The sequence below is a fragment of the Anticarsia gemmatalis genome, chromosome 5 (assembly GCF_050436995.1).
Source record: "Anticarsia gemmatalis isolate Benzon Research Colony breed Stoneville strain chromosome 5, ilAntGemm2 primary, whole genome shotgun sequence".
Lineage (NCBI taxonomy): Eukaryota > Metazoa > Arthropoda > Insecta > Lepidoptera > Erebidae > Anticarsia > Anticarsia gemmatalis.
Window position 1 is genome coordinate 14226996 of NC_134749.1, and position 17892 is coordinate 14244887.

At 34.8% G+C, this 17892-nt stretch overlaps 1 pseudogene; it reads left to right on the forward strand.

The window, feature by feature from the left end:
* Positions 1-825: 825 nt before the first annotated feature.
* On the forward strand, positions 826-9397 carry LOC142973298 (ionotropic receptor 75a-like; annotated as a pseudogene).
* The last annotated feature ends 8495 nt before the right edge of the window (positions 9398-17892 follow it).

Consider the following 17892-nt stretch of genomic DNA (forward strand, 5'->3'; position numbering starts at 1 on the left):
TCTTTCTGTTGAAACTAAAGTAAATTGTCTTGACATCTTAATTTTGTATGGGACAGGGTAATTTCGTACGAGAACTTTTTACTCCGAGAGGCTGAATGTGTAACTACATGTGTCTCTAGGCGGTAATTTAAAAACGTATGTAATAAAACTGTAGTCTAGTGAACAACGTACAACATCAACTAAATGAGATAAAAAAACGCTTTATAATTTGCTCCAGACTTGAAGCGTTTAAAATGTAAGTGCTTTTGTTAAAATTGGCAAAAGAAATATTAAAGAAATCACTATCTTTATTTATACATGGCTGTTACGTTCAAGCTACAGTTATAGCGCAATCAATACTTAAACAAATACCTATAGTAAAAAATACTCGCAAATAATGTCAATTTTTTAACAAACTTGAACTTTGCTCAACAGCAAGATTGAGATAGCCCCTCTCTTGCGTATAGCATTGCTCCCGCATGGGTCACACTTATATATCTAAACTCCTTAACTAGCTAGTTGTTTTTATATTAGAGATGTTTTTGTCGGCTAATAACAATTCTTTAATAGCAATAAAAATAATTACAACACCCAGAAATTTTATTTTACTACAACAATAACTACTAATAAATCACTTTCCAATCAGCTACATCAAAAACTCCCCAAAAAAATCCACAACAAACAAAAACTGGATGCCACCACACTTTCATTTCGCACGTTAAATATTATAGACGACTACAATCACAGTGGACGTTTGATTGACAGTTAAATGGCTCCGGCCACAACGGCGCGATCGACATCAAACCATCAAACACTCACATCAAATTTGCTACCACTGAACCAAGACGCTTTGCAAAATGATTATCTACATAATTCTCTTCAATATCATTTCAGCCACTTTCGCTTTTAACATTGATTTTCCTAATATTGCCTCGGACTATATTGCGTATAAAGATTTAAAATACGCCTGCTACTTAACGTGTGAAAGTAATTACAGTAAGTACTTGTTTAGTTTGTATTTGAATCTAATATTTATTAGGTAAGGTTTGGGAGTCAATTGAATTTGCAGAGTGATAAATAAATTCGAGACTATGAGATAGTAGTTTTGTATATTTAGAGGTTTTATCTAATTTACTGCAGATTTCATGACTTTAGTTTTCAGATAATGTATTGCCTACAGAGTCAGAGTATCTCTAGCATTAATTATTTTTTTCTCTAGCATTCATTTTTTATTGGAAGTTTCTCTCCGATATTTGATAAGAATAGATTTTCCAATAGCCACAAAAAAAATACATATTATATTATTATATTATAAAACGCATAAATTTTCCCTCTTTCAAAGGGCCGTAAAAACATCCTATAAAAAAATACCTGTCTTTCAACAAGTTTGTTACTAGAATTGTATTAATCAGATTTATCCAACTGTTTGTACCAAAAAAAAAACCACCTGATAAAAACAATGACTATTAATGACCAACGCAACAAAATCTTTCCCTATTTATTCAACAAGTGCACCCATTCATCAAGATGATATATTTTAATTTGCATACGCAGACGTCAAGACGGTGGCTCACAAATTATCGAGACAGAACGTCCGCATGTCCGTGGGGCTTATTGACGACGACATGAATATTGATCTGAGGCGCTTGCTGCATCACTACACCGCGCCGCTGGCCGTCATGCTCGATCACAACTGTCACAACACACGCCGTGTGCTCCACCTGGCGAGTATTATGGTCTAGTTGCTTCGTGTTTGATTGGGATTTACCGGTATAAATAGATGCTACGTCTGGTATCTTATTTGGACTACATATTTTAGAATTAGGAAACGCAAAATATTATTACAAAAGCAGTTATAGTGTGAATATTGATCTGAGGCGCTTGCTGCATCACTACACCGCGCCGCTGGCCGTCATGCTCGATCACAACTGTCACAATACACGCCGTGTGCTCCACCTGGCGAGTATTATGGTCTAGTTGCTTCGTGTTTGATTGGGATTTATCCGTATAAATAGTTTATATAGAGGTACACAGCTGGTATCTTAATTAAAGTAGATGTCTATTAAAAAAATAAAAAGGAAGGCAAAATATTATAAGAAAAGTAGTATGAATGTGGCCGTCATGCTTGATGACAACTGTCAGAATGCACGTTGTTTCAGATGTACTGCCGCACACCTTACGAGTATTATGGTTTAGTTGCTGTCAAAGATAATGTGGCTAGTTGCTTATTTTAAAAACGTCTCTAATAGGCACAAACGTTTAAAACAAATAGATAGAAAATATTTCTTCAAGAATGGATCGAAAGCCCCACTGTGTCACCGTATTTTTTCGCGTCATGCTCGAAGCCAAAACTCGAAAGTAGTCAGAAATTGCAGCATATTATTATGTTTTAATTAATTTGTTATTATAATCTATTGGCTGTTATTGTCACATAATTGACTAAACGAGTCGCGTATATACTATAATATAGTTAACATTCTACTTTGAAATTCCATAGACTATTTTCTTTGCTAAAAGAGCTAAAAAATCTGCAAAAAGACGATTAAAATAAAGCACTATTTTATATCCACAGTTTAATTAGTAGACGTCTTAATAACGTTAATTTGAAACGTCATGCTCGGCAACACTAGGTCCATTAAGCAACACACTAAACTATTGAATGCTATGCGCTGCTCATTATCAAAACAATACCGAACCACTAAATGCATGTATGTTGTATAATTACTATGTATAATTGTATACACAATATATATTGTGTATACGTACGGAACATTGCATTGTTTTGTTTGGATTACGATTCTAATTACGGCCTCGTCATGTTGACTTATATTGTAATTAGTGGAAACAATTATTTAACATACGCTAAAATAATTATAATTATTATATGAGAAAAAATGCTGTACAAAATATATAAATCAGTCGTTTCGGGCTTCAGAAGGTTCTCCTTGCAGATGCTCCTTAGAAGTCTTAACAAGGTGAACGTGATCAAAAATTCTGTACGATTTATTTTGATCTTAAGATACACTAATACAGTTAATAACAGCAAATGTAAAATAATATCAATTCGAAAATAAAAAAAAAAATTAACCCATTATTGTCCCACTGCAGGGCAAGGGTCCCAAAAAAGGGTGAAACTCCAATATTGAATGAAAAATGAAAGGAGTACTGAACGTCATACTCGGTAAAAACTAGTTTTTCTTTCTTCTAGGCATCAACATACAAACTATTCGACAGTGTCCACCCGTGGCTTATTCTCAGCGACATCATAGATTACGAGAACTACACACAATATATCGATGACAACTTTTCTTCACTCAATCTGAGTATGGATGCTGATATCGCCGTTATTGTGTCTAATGGTATGAATATTTACTTCTATATATTATTTACTTCTACTAAGAGCCATTTCTCCTTTCGATAATTTTTCTTACTGCTTAGGATCATGACATATTCTGAGTGCTTAAATAATGTAAGTCTTATATTATATTGAAAAAGAAGGGAATAAAGGTAGACAGATAATATAGATAGAAAAAATATAGATCTTACCTGAATCAATGAAGCAATCCTCCGTACTAAATTCAGTTTCTTCATTAGCTGATATTATACAATAAAAGAGAACCAAACAAGGATACTTCATTTTACATTTATATCCGAAAAAAATTGAAATAATACGTTTAACGTACAACCTGCATTGATTACTCATAGTTATTTTTTAATCCGTTATAAGCATTAGTCTACTTTTGGAGTTGGACGGACTTAAAAAAATTTGGTTCTCAATTCCACTGTATTTTTTTTCCATATAAAAAAATAGCTAATAACAAGCATTCAATAGATAAATTCCTAGAATTAGTAAAACAAAAATGTCTGTAGAGATACGCGTGTAATATTCAAACAACGATCTTTCCAGGAGACAATTACACTCTCGTCGATGTTTACAATTTCGGAAGAATTCTCGGTAATAGTTTGGAACAACATCCTATTGGAACGTGGCAACCGGACCGAGGTGATTCTTATTACTTTATAACTGTTTTACCGACGGTATAGGCAGAAATGAATGAAAAACACAACCTTTTCCTTATTTACAAATAATCATCCCCTTAGAAACGACCCTATGGCAATATACCAGACACTTTGCCAAACCCCATTCTACTATCAAAAGGAAAATTTAAGGAAATTGAACAGTCTTTTTTAATTAGGAATCGATCCAAAAACCTCGTGAAAAGTCCTACCTAGATCATAGTGTCATTATTGTTAGTATTATTTTAATTTTACACCCTCCAGTGTTCAGAGTGGTTCAAAGTACTTGCGTTGGTTTTATTCATACTTGTTACTTTATGTTGATTTCATTTGAATATTTCAGGCCTGGATATTATGCTAAATGGATACAAATACTATAATCGTTGGGATTTCCATAATTTAACGCTGCGTGCTATCTCCGTGGTTAGTTTTCATTTTGTGAATTGCCTCTTATATTCATTTTCATTTTTTGCCTAGTTTCAAAGTCCATTGCCACCACTTCTGCGGGGGCTATCACGTATCTCAGTTGACTACTATTTGAAAGCCACTACGCTTTACATTGTTTTCTCCCATCTATACTTAATATTATAAAGCTGAAGAGTTTGTTTGTTTGTTTGATTGTTTGTTTGTTTGTTTGTTTGTTTGTTTGAACGCGATAATCTCAGGAACTACTGATCCGATTTGAAAATTATTTCAGTGTTAGATAGCCCAGTTATCGAGGAAGGTTATAGGCTATATAACATCACGCTACAGTCATTAGGAGCGGAGTAGCAACGAAAAATGTTACAAAAACGGGGGAATTATGTGACGCAAGCGAAGTTGCGCGGGTCAGCTAGTACACTATAATGATAAATAACACATATTATCGTTACTGCAATAATACTACTGTTGTATTGAATATTGACCATCAATTTGACGTACACTACTTGTCAACTGAGATCTGAGATACGAGATATGCATACTGTCAACTATCAAAAACTTTATATAGCGAGTAAGTTATCTGAGACTCATTTCTAAACCGTGAAACTATAACTAAGAATGACGGTGGTAATTTTTACTCCCACTAAAATTAAACTACTCTGATGTATAATTTATAAAAGATCTAAAAAAATATATATTAGTTCGCTTCCATCAAAGACGCAGACTCATCAAATTACTGTTTCGTGTGTAGTTCGTTTTAATTTAGGAAGAAATAATTAGTAAGATATATTTTATCTGAACGTCTACAGATTGTGGAGCGGCCAAAGGTCTTTGACCCGGAGATGCTGTCAGAAATGAAGTACACAGCTGGAGTAGCGGCCATGACAAAGATCACTTCGCAGCTACTCAACACGTTGAAAGAACGACATAATTTCAGGTTGGTTATATCTATTTAGTAGCAGCTCGTGGCTTAGTTAACAACAGCCGCTGGGATCGATCTCTGTGGTTAAGCTACGCTTGCCGAGGTTGTTCTGTGGATGGGTCACCGTCTTATACATCGACCGTCGTATCCAGCTGCATCTGGTGATACTGGAAGCCGACTCCAACATAGTTGGAAGAAAGGTTATGCTGGTATAATATATGTATTTAGTACCCGGCTATCAAAACCATAAGACCATTAAATAAGACCAAAGTCCTTAAGAGTGATTAAGAGTACTTTTATTGAAAAAATCACACACACTCACTCGCATAAATAGTAAGACACTCAAAGATATTTTTGGGAAAGAGCTTAAAATTATAATGCAAAGTAAATAAAACACCACACTCTATCTTCTGAGAACCAAACATACGCAGACTAAAAGAAAAACCGCGTACTATTATTATACTACGGTATTTATTATAATATTCTCTTTCCTTAATTTTTCTCAGAATAAAAAATCAATCTGAACAAAATACAAGACGTATTTATTTTTTCCACCTCACCGGCTTTTTCACAAAGAAGTATTTTAATTTCTCATTGTACTCTGATACTTGTTAATTCTCGCAGGTTTGACTACAGCATCGCGGGCCGCTGGATCGGATCTCCCGAAAGGAATTCTACTCTGGTAATTTACATATTATTTTTGGTTTCAAGGAAATATTTTTCACGTATTACAATTGTAACAATAAAATTAAATATTTTTGTTTATTTTTCGTGGGAAATATCTGCGCGAAAATTATTCAAGTGTATTAAGGCTTTCGAAAATCTCAGAAGATCAAAGAGTACAGATATTATACATACATACATACATACGTATATACATAATATCACGCCTCTTCCCATAGAAGTAGGCAGAGACCAAAGAACGCCACTTGATACGATCCTTACGAACTTCCTTTGCCTCAGTCATCAACAATCATTATACTATTTTGTTTACTAGCTGTATGGGAACTCTGTAAAACTTTCATAACATGACACTCTCACACAGCTTAACTCAATAAAATTCCACAGCCACTGTTTCGACATTGCAAAGTCCGCTTTGAGCTTTTATGAACGCATGTAGTGCTTGTGCATGCTATGCTGTAATAACTAACTACATGATTAAAAATAGTGTCGGATATGAAACTGTTTCTGATAGAATTTTCAAACATATCTACTGGTTCCTAACCTAACCGCGGTTTCTTTGTAGGTAGATAAATCGTACTAATTCGGTATTTGACTAGGTTACCAGTCGTAAACTCTAAAATACTCAGGCTATGTAATTTTTTTTCCTAAATACTGTTGAAATTGTAATTATTACAGACTGAAACATTTTATTAGGCACTCATTTGATACCAGCGAAAATACGAAATTGTGACGTAACTATACCTAAATGTGTGTTTTGAATTTGATATTTCATAAAGAGTAGCTGATTTGACTGTAGGCTAACTTTCAAGATCGTGCTAAGTGGAAATATAGGTAAAGATGTTATGAAGAGTTTTCTTCTGATATTTATAACTCATGTTTTCATTGGCAGGCTGTCACCAATTCCCTGCTATGGGAGGAGCAAGACTTATCAAGTACTTGTGCGCGGATATTCCCGAAGTGGCTCGACTGGGTTGACATCATTCATCCTCCTACGACCAATCTACAGTAAATGGACTTCTTATGTTTTGATTGTCGTTCGTGTTTTCATAAGTACCACTTATATTTATACGATTATAGATATTCTTTATGCGCACTTCTATTTTGTAAAAATAGCTTACCTCTTTGCGTTATTTGGTTAAAGTTAAAAATACTTTCTGGAATGCGCGTTTTATAAGATTTCACAATTTGGAGTATAAATTGCAGTCACATTTTTTTTAAGGTGTATCTTATATTTTTTATTAACAAAATTATCTTATACATAGCTATTTCTATATTCTTTTTCACATCATTATCATGTATTGTCATATAAGTTTTCTAAATTATGAATCTCACTAAGAAGTAACTTGCTAATCAATTCTACATTGCTCTTGTTTCAGAACGAAAATATACTACCTGATCCCCAACAAAGGGGTAGGCAACTATGAGAACCAGTTTCTTACCCCGATGTCTGGTGGAGTCTGGCTGTGCTCTCTGTTTGCCTCTATCGCTTGCACCCTGGTGTTGGCTGGAGCAGCGCTGATGGAGCACCGGCCAGAACCTGGGACTTATGCCTTTTTCAGCGTGTTTGCTATTGTGTGTCAGGATGGTATGCTTACTTTACAGCTCATGATATTAGAATAACACCTTTGTAGTAAGTCCATTATTGTGCGATTCCTGCTATGCATGAGAAGTGTCCAATCTTAGTTTGCCCAGTTATTTTGTTGAAGTTGATAGACACAGTCACAAAATCGGTATATAGGACTCGTGCTCTTTCACCTATGGACGTATTACTTTTCATTAAAATTACATGGTGTCTTTAATTATTGAAGTCGGTTGACAATGAAACTCCTACAAAATTAGTGTAAGAGAACCAAAATCATTGACCTATGATTGCACTTATTTTCATCAAAACTACATAGTTCACTTAATTTTGCAGCTTTTGAAGATGGTGTTCAGCTCCAAGAAGAAAAAGAAAGTCAAGGTAATATATCATCCTCCACGCAAATAAGCACCCTGCCCTAATGATTTAAGGTTTATTTTTCTATCACCAGGTCGACGAGTAACACTACTAGTTATAGGCATTATGAGCATGCTGCTATACAACTACTATACGAGCAGTGTGGTATCTTGGCTTCTTAATGCTGCAGCACCTTCCATCGCCAATCTGGATGGACTCATTAACAGTGACTTTGAACTGATTTTCGAAGATATTGGGTACACCAGAGGATGGCTGGATGTACGTATATTACTTCCTCAAATTTTACAATGGAAACTTGTTGGTGCTGGTTTTGAAATTTTTTGTACATTTGTGTGCAGAATCCAGGCTTTTTCTACTACAGTGGGTTTAAAAATCCAAAAGAAGATGAGTTGAGAGACAAGAAAGTGACGAACGCGAAACGTACAGTTGATGTGTTGCAGCCTGTTAATGATGGCATCCAGCTCGTGCGCACAGGGAGTATGTATACAACCTTTTTATTCAATGTTTAATTGATTTCATTTAAATCGTTTAATGCGTTGGGTCCCAATCCAGAAAGTTCCTTCCTATTAAAATAGATTTAATAGTATTTTTTTATCAGTGACTGGCTACTGGTGATGGTCTTAAATTGAACGTCTTTGCTACCCAGCATGTAAATGTATTTATTCCAGAATACGCGTTCCACACTGAACCTTACACAGCTAGTCAGGTGGTCTCCAAGACGTATGAAGAAGAAGAACTATGCAATCTCGGAGCTCTTCAGATGATGTTACCAGCTCATGTATATATCATGGTGCAGAAAAATAGTCCTTATAAAGAGTTCTTAGATTGGAGGCGAGTAGTACTTTCTGGACTTTGTTGTTACGGTTATTTGGTAGCACGAATCAATGTCTTTCTTTACAGTGTCTACAGTCATATTTCTGTAAATCTTATGTATTATTTTATTACTATTTTTTACTGGAAATTCTGAGCAGAGGTCATTGCTCAGCAGTGGGACACAGAATCAGGCTAAATAAAAAAAATACCACTAGTTTATTATACCCCTCTGAAATGAACGAATGTAATATTACTCTCCAAAGTTGAGTTACTAAGTCCTATACTGAACGAAAATAAAACTCTTTCAAGAGCTACTATTTGCTTAATTATTCCTCAGTATGCTACGCTTAACCGAGCGTGGTCATGTAAAAGCCATTCGTGCTCGTTTCGCGGGCAACATGCCTGCCTGCTCTGGTATCAGACCACGCGCGCTGGCTCTCGGGCAAGCTGCTCCAGCCTTCCTGCTGCTGCTGGAGATGATGATACTGGCGTGCGTGGTGTTTGCTGTAGAGATTTATGTTCATAGGAGGTAAAAAATGAATTTGTTTTTTTATAGTTCTAGGTTTTCTAAGAAAACAATACTTTTCCAGTACAAAGTAAGGTAGAGGATATTTTTTTCGAAAAAACATAATGAGCCATGACAATGAGTAATAGAATTCTGGCACTTCCTAAAACCTACTGAGAGCGAAAATACTACTTGATATAAACCATTGTATTGCCATGCAGCTAGAACCAATTAATATCTAACCGACCTCTGAATTCCCCCACCTGACCCACAGCACTATAAAGACGACTTAACATTCAAAGTGTATAGACGGCAATATTTCAATCGGTGACCTCACCTTACAACTAGTAGGTCCCAAGCGACGCCAAAGCGTTGGCGATTAGCCAAATCTAAAACAGCGAAATAAACTGCACCTGCCCTCACTCACTTTACGAAAATGTACTCCAATTTATTTCAAAGATCTTCAAAAAAATATTCGTCACCGTTCTTATTGAATTTATCGGCAAAGTCTGCAGAAATCGTTTGAAATGACATCATTTATTTCAGAGCTTTGCTGAAAAAGCGCGGTCACAGAGTGGGCAATGGGCAAAAAACGGCTCAATAGTGATCGGGCTATGATCTTGGTACTAACGCACACCACCGATACGTACGCTCTACACTACACATAGAAAAAAACAAAAGAGGGTGATGTTTGACGTCACACTACACAATAGTTGCACAGTAGTTTAACTGCACAGACAAACTATTATTATTTGTATTCACGAAATAAATTTTAAAGCACTAACGTCTTTTGTTTTATTATTTAAAGCATAAAAAGTAACACTATTAAATCGTTTAAAAACCTTATAATTTTTGATACACTACATTTCAATTACAGTTTTCCAACCTACAATCCTTATCCAATCCATTATCGAATGGAAATTCTTGGAACATCCCAAAAAATTTAAAATAAAACAGTCCAAAAAAGCAATACACACACCCGAAAATCCCCAACACTAAACAAAAGCAATGCCATCCTGTTACCATCAGAATCCTTGCTTCAATTCCCGAGACACAACACACTTACCCTACTGTATCACCTGTAGTACGTATTGAGTAATGGGAGTTGTCGCGCGGGCTATCTAAATCGCGCGTTATAAATGATCCGATCACTCCTTGTTTACTCCCCGAAGAGTCTGATTCAATTCTCGCTGCAACGTGTGTACTATCTAAACTTAATATAAGTCAGCTTTATCTTTCATTTGTTTCGGATCAGATGAGATTTTTTAAGGTGAGTACAAGATGGTTAGTTATAATAATAAATTTAACCCATTACCGTCCCACTGCTGCAAGGGTCTCCTCCCGTAATGAGAGACGGGTGAGGCTTTGAGTCCACCACGCTGGCCAAGTGCGGGTTGGGGACTTTGCATGCCCTCAATAAATGTATTAAACAAATTTAAGGCATGCAAGGTTTCCTCACAATGTTTTTCTTTACCGCTAGAACATGAGATAATTATTTCTAATACACACAATACATAACTTCGAAAATTCATTGGTGTGTTGCCTCAGGTTCGGACTTACGACCACTTGCGTGGGAGGTGCCAACTTAAACCACTCGGCTATCATAGTTAGTGATCTAGTTTTCATGAGAATGAAGTAAAGCGCACGTGTATAACACGGTCGGTAGTCTATCTGACTGCTGACTACTTATAAAGTTTTGTCTGACCTGGGAATTAAATTGTTGGAATTTTCAGGTCAAACAATATGTTATTAGTCGTTTTATAATTAATGTAAGATTGTTCTCAATAATAGTCCGGTGTTTGATAACGTGCCCGGTTTATGGTAACAGACTCGCCCCCATATTAATAACAAGCTTTAAAATTTGCCGTTAATAATGATAGAATTGTAAAAAAAGGTTTAAACATTAAGAACGGTTAAGAAAACGGTCTTACAACAGCTGTCGTTAACTCTAACTTATTTCTAGTCAAAGTAGCCATTGTTTTAGCCTCTAGATGTATTCTAAGTCGGTTTATTTTATGTAAATATACAGCGTACAACAAAACAAGCAAGTTATCGAGTAATAACACGCGTTATAAATACATTCACGAACTTAACATCGAACTAATATTTTCTTTTACAACTTGTTAACAAAACAAGTCAGTTGTTCGACTTTCGAAGGTTGTGGCTCATTTACTTTAGCGCTATTTTCTATAGTCGATACTGTCGAGTATCGAGAGTTTGGCATTTAAAATGTACTGCCAAAACAGTCGCTGATCAGATTTTCGTGCAAAATGTCTCGATAGCTAGCCGGTTGTCGGTAGTCGATAGTGGTAGAAAATCGAGCTACTTTTAATGTTATAGAACGTTTTGAATTGAATGTTTAACCAAAGGTTCATAAATAGCGTAGTTGCTTTAAAATTTTAGTTGTAAGGAACATTCGTGTTTAATTTCTATTAAAAACTGTGTCTCAGAAAATCCACAAAATAGTCAGTCTGTTTTTATGTATCTTTCAGGGCTAAACTATTGAACCGGTTTTCATTGTATTTGGTGAGACTACTTTACAAGTCAACGCTTACAGGTACCGCACGGGTTAGGTCAGTTCCTTAAATTAAACTCGAACTTTCTCGAAATATATGTTTTTAAGTATTATTAACGATTCATATAACATTATTTAAAAATACTCAGAACGTAAAATATACCAATAATCAAACATCATTTTTGTTTGATTACTATTTAGAAAGATTAGACTCATTATATAGCTTTTTACATTTCAAGAAACGATTGCAACTCAATATCTTACAACTAGATGCTCTTATTACATCTCAAAACAAACACGAATAAGAATAATTTTAATAAAGCCGTTACTTAAGACGTATCCATTCCGCGGCGCGTCGCGTTGTCGTGTCGCTGTCGTCGCGTCCTCACTGCATTTGCATACAAATGGAAAACGTCACTGGGATATTATATTACTTAACTGGCGGACAAAAAATAAAGAAAACAACGCCCTTATTACAAGGGCATTAGGTTCAATTTTGAATGGGTGGTGTAACACTCATTCATGCGGTACACAGATGTAAGGTTTTTTTTATTGTTTCTTCATACGTTGTTAGTATTCAGACAGTGCAATTTTGTACTAAGTCAAAAATATGTCGTGTTTTATACTAGACTCGGTGTAAAAGTGGTTTTTAAATTCGATTTAAAACCGATTTTTGTTCAAAGATATTGTGTATATATAGTTTTGATATCAATAATATTCCTGTTTATAAATTCGTAAATAAATAATGAAGTATTTAGTACGAAGTGTCTTAAGAGCTGCTCTGGGCTGTTCTGTTTAAACAAATAAATTGTATTAAATATGGTTAAGGGTTTATCCGTTAATTTAATACGAAGTTAATTGCTCTATCATTTGTATATGTATATTAATTCCAATATCAAAACTGCTATATGGATTTTGTAAAATTTCGACTCAGACATTAATTGTATGTCCTGAAAAAAATATACTTAAATAACATTATTCACTGAAATCAAAGTGTTCCGGGGAGCAAAATCTGGCCTGGAATACGATGGTTTGGATGACATAGTTAGTTAAAGATAGTTTGCCACAAGAATTTTAACAATTTGTCTTGAACGGAGATGACGAGCGTGAATAGAAAGAGGCTAATGATCTACAGGTACAGTTAATTAGCCAGCAAACAATAATCGACAAACAATACGCCCACTACAACCAGGTCTTTAGCTCAAAATGTCAGCGCTATAGTTGTAAAGGAGCGGCGTAATGAAGCCTTCGCTTTGAAGTAAACTAAATTTGGCGAGCGTGCCCGTTGATTGTTTAAATTTTATTTTGTACAGTACACTGCTCCAGACGTAGATATTGAGTCAATACTAGATATTTCTAACTTTATAACAAAGCCAGTCATACTTTGACAAACAGACAGACTCATCGCTTACATATTTTACTACAACGTTCATAGCGTAGTGCAAGTACACGATTACAAGTAGGTTTGTCTGCATCCACTTAACATTAAATCATAAGTACTAAAATTATGTGTTTTTTACTCAATCAAACCAAATTATGAGGAAACTTTAACCTTCTTTTTATTTTATTATGCTTGTAATTCGTAATTGCGTGCCTAGTCTAGCGACACACCAGCATACCGCTCGGATCCGAATGCTCATTCGCTGTATTATTAAGCCACCTATGAAACATCATGCAAAATTGCGCCGCGTTTATTATTTTGCCAAACTTTCTAGAATCGATTGGCAGGTGTGCCTCCACACTTAGGAAAATGGTATTTAGTAAGACACTTGGTTGTGGCGGCACTTATCCAGCCAGCTCAGTATCTGTGGTACGTCCAAATATCTTGCTTGTTGTACAATAACGTTGTTTCATAGCTGTTTAGTTTCTCGGACCTTACAGATAGAACTGTAGGAAGATGGAGCGTGTTTGTGTATTGCACCTCTCATATTTAGGTGTTATCAAAAATATATACATAAAATGACTATGGCAGATGGCGATTTTCCTAAAGGAGTATGGCAGAGATGAAATAGCCTAAATTAATTTTACTTCACTTTTATTCATTCTACAAGCTACACATTACTGCCAAATACAAGGACGCATCTGACTTTTTTAAAAGTATATGTAATAGTCAATATCAAATTAATTTCTCAAATAATGCCTTTGACTTTTACTTGAACACTAATCCAATAAAGAAATTTACAAATTGTGACACTTGTTACAATGTCTAGTCGCCAATACACACACAATCTCTAAAGCACTGCTCTTAATTGAGAGACAGGCAAGTGCTTTACACACAACAAATTAAAAGCGCACGTTAGTATGAAGTAATGTGCATGATTTGACGCGACAGCCGGCGGTAAATCTGTTTAAATATCCATTACTCACGCGACATGCATTTTATAACGTGCACATAAAAAATGTTATTGACGTCATAAACCGATAGTCAATATTGGCCCGATGTCGGAGAACTAGGAAATAATAGGGATACGGCAATAAAGTAAAGTTTGGAACTCTTTAATCTTGCATAATACTGAAAATGTATTTATTACGAAACGACTGTTTTTGCCAAAGTTATGTTAATAAATTTGATTTAACCAAGTATGACAGGTATACCGATGGGTACCTACTTAATAGGTATTATATTTTTTCAAGTTTGTTTAAACAAAGATCTTACCCATTTTTACTAAATAGACAAGGACACTATTATGTGTAAATTAAGTAAAAAAAAAATATTGGCGATCTTAGCATGTGTTATTCTTTGACCACACCATACGAAAAGCGTGATTCTGTGCATGTTTGTAATATAGTCCATATCGAATTCTGTATTTTAATAATATTACATTAATTTTACAACAATACCACATCTATTCTCTTCCTACAATAGTCCACGTTTGTGACCGTCCGGCGCGCAGTCCGGCAATCCGGGTGTCCAGCTATCCGCGGGACTGATTGTCGCGATTTATCGTCAGCTCTCCACCATCCCCGCTACTTGCGCGCTTATAAAACCTGCCTATGACTTTTATTATTTTATATTAAATGATTGGAACTTTTTTGTTTGCAAAATTGGGGAGTATTTGTAGTAAAATACTTAAAATGTTCGTAGTATTTTTTTAATTTTATACCATGTTATTTAACTTTTGAGTAACATCTACGGAATGTAATGAAAGAAGTTATTTTTACACAATGACGTTTAAGTTTGATTATATTTTGAAGTATTATTTTTAAAGAATACATTATTATTTTGTAGCGAACACATATTATTTTCAATTGTTTTTGTCGATATGTTAGTGAATACCTACTTATGGATAGTTTTACAGACTGTTGTCTCACTTATTAAAAGTGATGTTTTCTGTAACCAGTAGCTATAAATCAACTAAAAGAAGTTTCAAGTGAAACTTGGCGTGAGTCCAGCTGATAGGAAGGACATCATACTTGAACTCGCGGCGGTAAATCTATTTAACTAGCTATTTATAACTCACTGTATTTCACTTTAGTTGCTGTTCAATAGCAATTCAGTACAGATAGTACTTTGGAGAGTACGTAAGTATGGCTTTTACCTTTGGGTGGCTTGAATTTCTACATTCAAATTCACTCTGTGTATCATTGACTATCATAGGTGTCCGCATTTGACCTAAATGAATAAATGATTTGATTTTGATTTCACACTAGATTAGTGTCTTACTATAACAATATAGCCTTTGCCCCGTGGCGGGACACTCAGAGACAACAATAGTAAGTCAGTCTAAGCCAATAGGCTATTAGTAGTCCAATTACAGTAAGTTCCAAGTTTTAAGGATATTACAAATACACAAAAATCATATATATAGAAAAGGCAACGGGAAACAAAGCACAGAACTTGTAATGAACTGTGACGTAGATAGTGTTATCTTCAAGTGCGGGAACTAGTTTATTAAACTAACACGTGGAAAATACGTATAATGCCAAGACAAAGCTTCATACATAGTACAAAATATATAAAGGCAACAAAAATGTTTGCGAAGTACTTCCATTTAAAAATCCTTATCAAAAGGCTTCCTTTTAAAATATATTCCAAACTCAAGTATAATCTTACGAAGGTTTTATTTGAGCACACATCGAGTTTATTCTCTGTGACGACGTAGCGGCGTAGCGTCGTAGCGACATAGCGGCGTAGCAACTACCTACCGTAGTTAGCATAATGTAGCTCGTAGCACCGTAGCACTCGTAGACCTATCTACGTAGCTGTATGAATGTGAGCGCGCCTAATTTGTTATTATGAACGTATACTAAATTAGTAGCACATGAGTAAAATATTTTACAGTGAGTTTAGGTTCCACGTTGTTAGTATGTAGACTTAATTAGAAGCAAAAGAACACATTATTGTAGACTAATAATTATAGATCTTTGTGTTTTGTAATGTTTTTTTAATCAGTTCTGGTCGATATTTCATTGATTAAATCTAAGGATAAACTGTGAAATAAATGGCAGTGTTTCGATAAGATTTTATTTTTTCTGTTATCCAATTCGAGTGCACTGAATTTAATAAAACAATTATTATTAATTAGGTAAGGTTTTCTTTCGACGAAAGATTGGGCCCACGAAAACACAATTAAAACCGAAATCCCGTAAGATAACAGTGGAAATCCCATTAAAAACATGTTCTAATAATGAGCAGCGGCCGATCAATTTCCAATTAGTGTTATATCAACATTCAGTTCAGTGCGTCCTGCTGTGTATCTGTGACGGTGGAGGGGAGAGGGGGGGACGGCTAAAAATGATAAGATAATAGAGAATACTAGTAGGCTTTTACTGTTAGTTCGATTTAAATATTGCAACATATTTAGCATGAAAATCAATTCAAATTAAAGAATACGATGACGTCATTATTTTTGAAAATGTTGTGTGGTGTTATATTGATCATATTTGATATGCGTATGTCGAAAGGCCATGGCTTCATTTACAAATTTCGCGTAAGCGCTTGTGCGTGTGTGAGTAGAATGACTTGAGATTGTTTCCTGTATAAGTTATAGTGGCCACGCTTATGTGTGTATTAATAACAATGCAAGCTTATATAAGTAAAATAACAAAATTACCAACAACAATAATATTACACACATTATACTATTACAAAGTAACAGTGAAGTTATTATTTTTAGTCTCTCTGAACTATCAAAATACACCGACAAAAACTAAATTTGAACGAATAAAACGTTATTCTAAATATTCATTTTTGTAGAGTAACCAAACTTTAGTGAGAAATATCTATAGGATTTCCCAGAATTGGAAGCTGTAATGTAGTTCTAACTAACTTTTAACAATATTATGATACATCAGATTTGTTACCGTTTTTTTTTGGAATTGTTTTCAGACCGCTTAGCATAGCTTATTTCCTAAACACTACTTAGCTCAGCTCAATGGCATTAACCGGCTATTCATCTAAAGAATTTCCTTCCTAAAGTTACTTAACTTGCTTTACTTTTTTTTTGAATTGATTATTTGTCAAATCTATTAGCAGATTAGTTTTTTGGCTTTTTTGTACAGTAAACTACCTCAGGTGGGTATGATTCTGTAGATTCATTTGAGGCGATAAACAATGTTAAATTAATTTAAAGCTAATTAAATACGTAATATCACGCCTGTTATTTCCAAAAGCTTAGGTCGAGTTTGAAATACACCCATGTTTGGCCATTGTTAGTCCCTTGTAATAGGGAGCAAGCCTATTAATACAAAATTTAATAATTGTAACATATATAACAATCACAAATGTCAATACAAACATATCCATGTGCATAATTAGTTCCAATAACCGAACAAACAAGTTAGCAACGGACCGCATCTAAAATAACAGTTTTATCTCCCACTGTTATTATATTCACAAATTGTGGAGCCCCTAACGTCGGCAACAGTTTTGCAACAAAGTTCTGTGTAAATTAGTTGCGCTTACAATTCGAGCTGTAACGTTTTTGGTTCCGTATATTTTTGATAATTCACTTTGAGGGCAACTTTGAAACGTTATGTGGTTATTTGCTTGTTCGTTGTGCAGCTGGTTTTGTGGTCAACGTTTGTAATACCTGCCTCAAATAAAAATGTTCGTCTTTTTATGTTGCCTGGTAACACTA